The sequence below is a fragment of the Poecilia mexicana genome, unplaced genomic scaffold, assembly GCF_051168715.1.
Source record: "Poecilia mexicana isolate PSO_F unplaced genomic scaffold, ASM5116871v1 scaffold_20, whole genome shotgun sequence".
In the NCBI taxonomy this organism is placed as follows: domain Eukaryota; kingdom Metazoa; phylum Chordata; class Actinopteri; order Cyprinodontiformes; family Poeciliidae; genus Poecilia; species Poecilia mexicana.
Window position 1 is genome coordinate 24,484,042 of NW_028263389.1, and position 6,601 is coordinate 24,490,642.

Below are 6,601 nucleotides of genomic sequence, written 5' to 3' on the forward strand. Positions count from 1 at the left end.
GATGAGCCACGTTTTAGATATTGCTATGACACTGAAGGACTTTTTTAGTTGATATAAATACTCTTAGATATTTTCATAGTTAGTATAAAGGCTACGGCTGTTGAAGTGAATAATTGACATTTCTTGATCAGAATTAAAGCTTTGGAAATAGTTATCATCAGTGTAGTAATGGCAGTTGTCATTCAAATAATCAAGGGAATTGTTGTCTGGATCAATATCTGTGTCTACATTCATGTGTATATTTTCAATTTATTACTGGATTTCAGAAAGCTGAGCAGAAGTTGCCTGGTTGTCTTGTTTCACTGATATTTATTTAGCTCTTCAATTTGTCTGATGATCAGTACCTTGGCTTCCTCTGGTGAACCATTTATTTTGATATAAACCTTGCAGTTTGAGGTCCATGTTGACTGTATGTTCTTTTGTTTTCTGAGACAACGTACTCGTCTTGCTATATCTGCATTAATTTTTGTAAGATGTTAATTTACATAAACATTGGATCCTTTTAATTTCCTCCCTTGTTTTAGGAGTGCATTTTTATGTCTCCTGTTTGTAAACCGCATTAGAATGGCCGGTTTAACTCCTTTGTTTTTTTGTGGAAAAGGATGACAAGCTTCGATGCCATTATTATCAACGATGATGCCCTTTTTACTGAAGTATGTTATTACCTGTTTTTCAAGAGATCATTGATCTTCATCCCTTTCTTCAGTAGTGTTTGCCTCTGTCACGGCCCGGGCATATGATCGTGGCTCGGATTCCAACCCATTAATTACAACATAATTTGTTCTAAGTCAGCCACACGGTGTTCCGGGAGAGCTTAGTTGCTTGTCTTTCTTTACATTCTGTCTCTTCAATTCTGTAACCTCCCCCATTAAGTCCATTATAAGTATTTGTTGCTGAGATTTTTGCTATCTCATCAGACATAAAATCCAAGGATTTATTTATCTCCTCAACTCTTCCTCTGTCAGATCGGCTTTGCTTCATATTTCTTTTTGACATATATAATAGTTATATATGTCAATAATTATATATGTCAATAGTTATATATGTAATAATAACTATATATTTTATTTAAAATGTGCTTTCAGCACACATAAGGTCACCTCACAAAAATAAAAATAATACATTTTAAATAAAAAAAAAATCCAAATAAAATAAATAAATAAATAAATAAACAAATAAATAAATAAATAAAGAGATTGTTCAAATGCCTGAACATTGAGTGTTAATGGTGTAGTAGGACAATACCTTTTCTCTGAGTGCAATCATGAGCAGACCTTTTTTAATTATTTTTTTTCTCATGGGGGATATTCATTTCTCTTTGTCATCAAGCCCTCTGTCTGTCTTTTGAACAGTGACTCGTTTGTCCACAAACAAACTAAACAAGTCACATGTTGGCTTCATTATGGGAAATGTTGACCCATGACCTTTTTTTATTTAATTCTTAATAAATCATCCACATCTTTTGCCACGTCTCTTACCATTGCAGTCATTAATTATGATTCTGCAAAAACTTTTCTTTTTCATGAACAGTCTAATAAGATTAAAGATCTAAATATGTGTCAAAACATTCAAACATTCTAGTTTTGTCATTTATTTGATTCAATGCATCAATAAACATGACAAGTTCCCGTCAACCAGATGAGTGAAATGGAAATGAAAATAGATAACACTTTTCTATTCATATTGCTCATTTCTGGGGCTTTTAACTGTCACAGTCTCACACACACTCATACGGAGTAATGGAACTTTTAAATTGCAAAAACATGAGCTATAACTACTGCAGCATCAAAATCAAACAGAAAACAGTGCCTTCCACAGTGTCCCCCACACCGTCTTTCATCATTTTTAGGGTTTTTGAAGCATTTAAATATTTCAGATGATCAAGCAAACTTTAATATCAGAGAAAGAAAGATAAGATCTCATTCTCAGGGTGCCAGAAGAGGAACTATATCAAGCCAGTCAGACAAGCTACCAGTGTTGTGGTACTCGAGATCGGTATTGGTCTCGAGTCCGGTCTTAAGACCGTTTTCTGATGGTCTCGGTCTCGTCTCGGACTCGACCACATTTGGTCTCGGTCTTGTCTCGGTCTCGGGCTCTGAGGACTCGGCATTTTATTTCAAGACCAGTCGAGACCGCAACTGTGAAAATATCACTAAACGTGCAGCATACTGTCCAGTTTATTTGTTAACATCTTTGTTTTCAGTGGATGCAAAACTCACCGATTAAAATCCAAGCAACTACGCGTTTCTCCCCCTCCCCCTCCCCTCCCCACCTTTCACTCGCACGCGGCGCTCCAGGACATGCGCAGTGGTTTTCTCTCAGCGGCAGAAAATGTTTGTCTAATCGTCAGTAATATAATAGCGCTGCATAAATAGTAAGAAATCCGATGGCCACAGCTAACTCAGCAGCGCTTCGTTTTCAGAGACGATGGGGACAACGTCTAACTATTTTCGTCACTTAGAAAAGTAGCTCAAAGAAGGTAAGCTCCGTTAACGTGATGTTAGCAAAGCTAGCTGTACAGAGACACATAAGAATTTGTGATGAAAAATGTTATCACTCACTGTGCTGAATTATTGTGCGGAGATGTTGACTGACTTGTCGCATATATAGGACAATGCTATGTCCAAAAGTCTGCAATATAGTGAGGTGACATTCAGAAACAGTCGATTCTTCTCCACGGCTCTTTACTTATTAGATAGGACTGGAGTGTCACTCACTGAGAGCCGTTGTTCTATCAGATTACCATACACTGTCAGAATAGCATACGTGCAGTGAGTACCATGCCTGCGCATGCGCATTAAGAAGTCCGACCGTCAGAGGAGTTGTCAGTTCACCATATGCAACAAGTTATGACGAAAATAAGTCATTAAATTGTTTTCAATTATAACTATATAGATATACATGTGTTGTCATGGTTGCAAAGTGTATTTAAAGCAGGGTCTGGCTGCAGCTGGAGTCAGCTACAACACACGCCCGTGTAAAACTCACTTAACCGCTAAGTCAGGATGCCATACAACTGTTAATAACAGATCTACGTCATGATTCTATGTTCCTAACATACATGCAGTGAGTACCATGCCAGCGCATGCGCCTTAAGAAGTCCGACCGTCAGTGGAGTTGTCAGTTCAGCATATGCAACAAGTTATGACGAAAATAAGTCATTAAATTGTTTATAATATGACATAATATGATAACTAGATAGATATACATGCGTTGTCGTGGTTTCAAAGTGTATTTAAAGTAGGTCTGGCTGCAGCTGGATGCCATACAACTGTTAATAACTGTTAATAATGATCTACGTCATGATTCTATGTTGCTGATTAAATAAAATCATATGGTAATGACAGCGTATGCATGTCTGAGCTAAGCGTACGACTATCTGACAACGTATGCTGATCTGACAGAACACCGTGAGTCTGTGCTAAGCGTATGACGATCTGACCTGACAGAACACCCGTTCTTTGTTCTAGTAATGCTCTGAGTACACTGCATCATTATTTAATTATGTACGTTGATATTTAAATTAACAAATAACTAAAACACAAGAACGAAAGAGCACGCAGAGCATGCACATTGCTCTTTGTTTTTGTTCAAAGTGGCAGCTGTAATGTCTGCCATGGTGTCAGACTACCTGGCTTCATGTACTGGGATAGAGAGTGAAAACAGTCATGATGAGCGCCTTCTGTTTGGTTACTTCTTGCTTGTTGCTCCTTGGTCAGTGTTCATAGTTGAGTGTTATTTACCGTCAGGGCATTGCCTCAATTGCTATGTTTAATGGTGCAACAGTGGTGGATTCTTTATATGAGCAGTATGGGCAAATTCCCAAGGTGTTATGTTTTTAGGGATGGCACGAGACCATCACATATTGTAACACAGAAATGGAATATTTAATATTGGTAAAATGTATTAAGTATTTAATATCTAGGTGTTTTTATGGGAATATGGATCTTTCAGATTATTCTGAGAAGCAATTTCGATCATATTTTACATTTTATTGTGTCATGTAGCGTGGGGCGCTGGTCTTGGTCTTGACTTGGTCTCGGACCCTAAAAGTCTTGGTCTTGTCTCGGTCTCGATACGCTCTGGTCTTGGTCTTGTCTTGGTCTCGGGTTAGGTGGTCTTGAACACAACACTGCAAGCTACACTCTTTTACTGTCTTACAATGGACTGAACTGAGCTGTTTTCTAGCTGTGTATATTTTTTTAATCACAGCAGAACAATGAACTGCAAAATGTTTGGAAATTGTTCTAAAGAAGTTCTGCAGATTTACTTGTAACAACAATTGCTCTTCCAAGGTTTCCTGGATGTCATGTTAACTTGCCTGTTTGCTCTGGAGTACCTAGCTGTAAAAGCTCTGCACTTTATGGAGGTCTTCACACCTTCTGCTCATCCATTAACCTAGTGCCTGGCTGCTGTGTTCCTCTTCTTTACCATGGAAACATCAGAGATGACCTTAATTTGTCACACATCTTTCCATTTATCTTTTTGTTGTTTGGTAAATCAAATCTAACCATGCAGTCAGACAGAGATTTAATAGGGATGGGAAAAGCAAATCAGGTGGATTAGCAAAGTTCCCCGTTTTAAGGTTGACAGCTGCAGGAGATCCTTCCAGCCCACAGCATCACCATCCACAATGACTCTGAACACATTTGGATGATGTCAGTTAATTTCACTTTGGGATAAAGCATTTTTGAAGTAAACCGAGTTAACATTACACTTATTTAATACAAGCACAATTCAACATTCAGCATTGTATCTAGTTTACCTTCAGTAGTTTTCCTTAATTTCTGCTCTCTGTGTCTTCAGCTTTGAAACACTTTCCTGTCTTTGTGAACCTCTCTGAGCCTCAGTGTGATGTTCATGCACCAAAAAGCCAGCGTGAATTGCATTCTTTGGTAGAATCATGGTAAACCTTGTATGACTTGAATGCAACATAAGTGGATGCCGAAGCTTTTCATCTGCTTGCATTAGCATATCACATTCAGTTTCTGGACTCCATTGATTGCCAGACATCAAAATGAGGGTTCAAACACTTAGCTAAAAAGCCATGTGATGCTACCTACAACCATACTCAATGCAAAACAGAGCCGTAGCAGCCAGGCTGAGAGCTCATCAAGAGGTAAAGGAAGCCTTTGGACATCATTAGTCTGGAGTTCAATGCACTGAAAGACAGCAGCTAAGTGTGTTCAAATTAATGTGTAGATGTGTTACTGTCTAAAAGCTTGCAGACTGTTGATCCCTGTGATGCAGGCACCTCATATGACAGTAGAAAGAGGAAAAAGACTTTTAATTATTTTTAGTTCATTGTGCGTAAGGTGACTCACTGACATATAAACACTGCTAGAGCGATAGGATCTTTTTCTGACGTGTCGACAGACTGACCAAAGCTTTCATATATAGAAGGTGTGGGGTTAACAGCAGTCCTCCTATGAGTAGAAGGGCCAGTATTACGAAGCACCTTATGATGAATATTTTCCTGTTATACAAACTCGGTGACGGTTTCAAGCTGATTGGTGTGGGGTAACAGGTTGTGGGGTTAGTTTGTTTTCCTTTTCAGCATCACCAACTCTCCAGCAGAGGGAGGGTGCCAGCGGTTCGAGTTTGTCAGGAGGTCGTGCTAACAGGTTCCAACAGGACGCACCTGTTTGAGATCATTATTACCCAGGAGGAGTATATGAGCAGCGGGCTTCAAGTACTTCTCTGCCAGAGTGTTTGCCTTTTGTGGTACACCAGCCCCCTGAGTCAAATTTATTTCTTGAGAATTATTTCATGCTCTCCGTGTTTTTTTTGACCAGTCTCTTTGTACATCTCTTTTTAGGATGCCTTCAAGTGCCTCTGGGAAAGCCTCTCGAGTCCACTAAACTCTGGATTACTCTTTTCGTGACGCCGTGAGTTTTACTCATCGGATGCCCGAGTTCCACTGCCATCTCCTCTGTGAACTTGCTTCCAACAAGTCTCTGGCTGGAAGTTTGCCTCGTTGGTCCTCAGTGCCCTCACTCTGACTTACCTGTCCGCCCTCCAACGCCACGTCTGTCCTCAACCAACCAACACCCTCATCACAATCTCTACAACCAGGTACCAAGTCCCCTCCGCAGATCCAAACCTTCAACAACAAGTAAGCCATTAAGCAATATTTCAAGGTGTATGTCGTTTCCCACCGTCATTGAACTCACCATCTCCCTTTTGTGTGCAGCCGCTCCGGGGTTCCTGAACGCAGTCATCATTTCTGTTTCTCTGTCGAGTCACTTGTAAATAAACTATTTGCATTTACTTATCCTCTCCGTGAGTGTTTCTGCATATGGGCTCGAAATATTAAACCCAACATGACTATTGGTCTAAAAAAGACCAGATCTGTGGAATCCACGATTGTTTGCTTTTAAATCCTTTTTCACATGCAAATAATTCACTATGTAAAGCAGAACTGCAATGATTTGGTATAATACATGCCAGTACAGAACATTTTGACTTGTTTACTTCCAACTTCGGCATAACTGAACTTAGACTATAAAAAATGGCAGATTCACTAAACTGATTAGTCGGAAGTCATGATCTTGTTTAGCAGTACCACAGCAAATGTGTTGATGTCATAGCCAAGTAAAGA

General features: G+C 39.4%; 1 pseudogene; it reads right to left on the bottom strand.

Moving 5' to 3' along the window:
* LOC148153510 (uncharacterized) lies at nt 1-6,221 on the bottom strand (annotated as a pseudogene).
* Between the last annotated feature and the right edge of the window lie 380 nt (nt 6,222-6,601).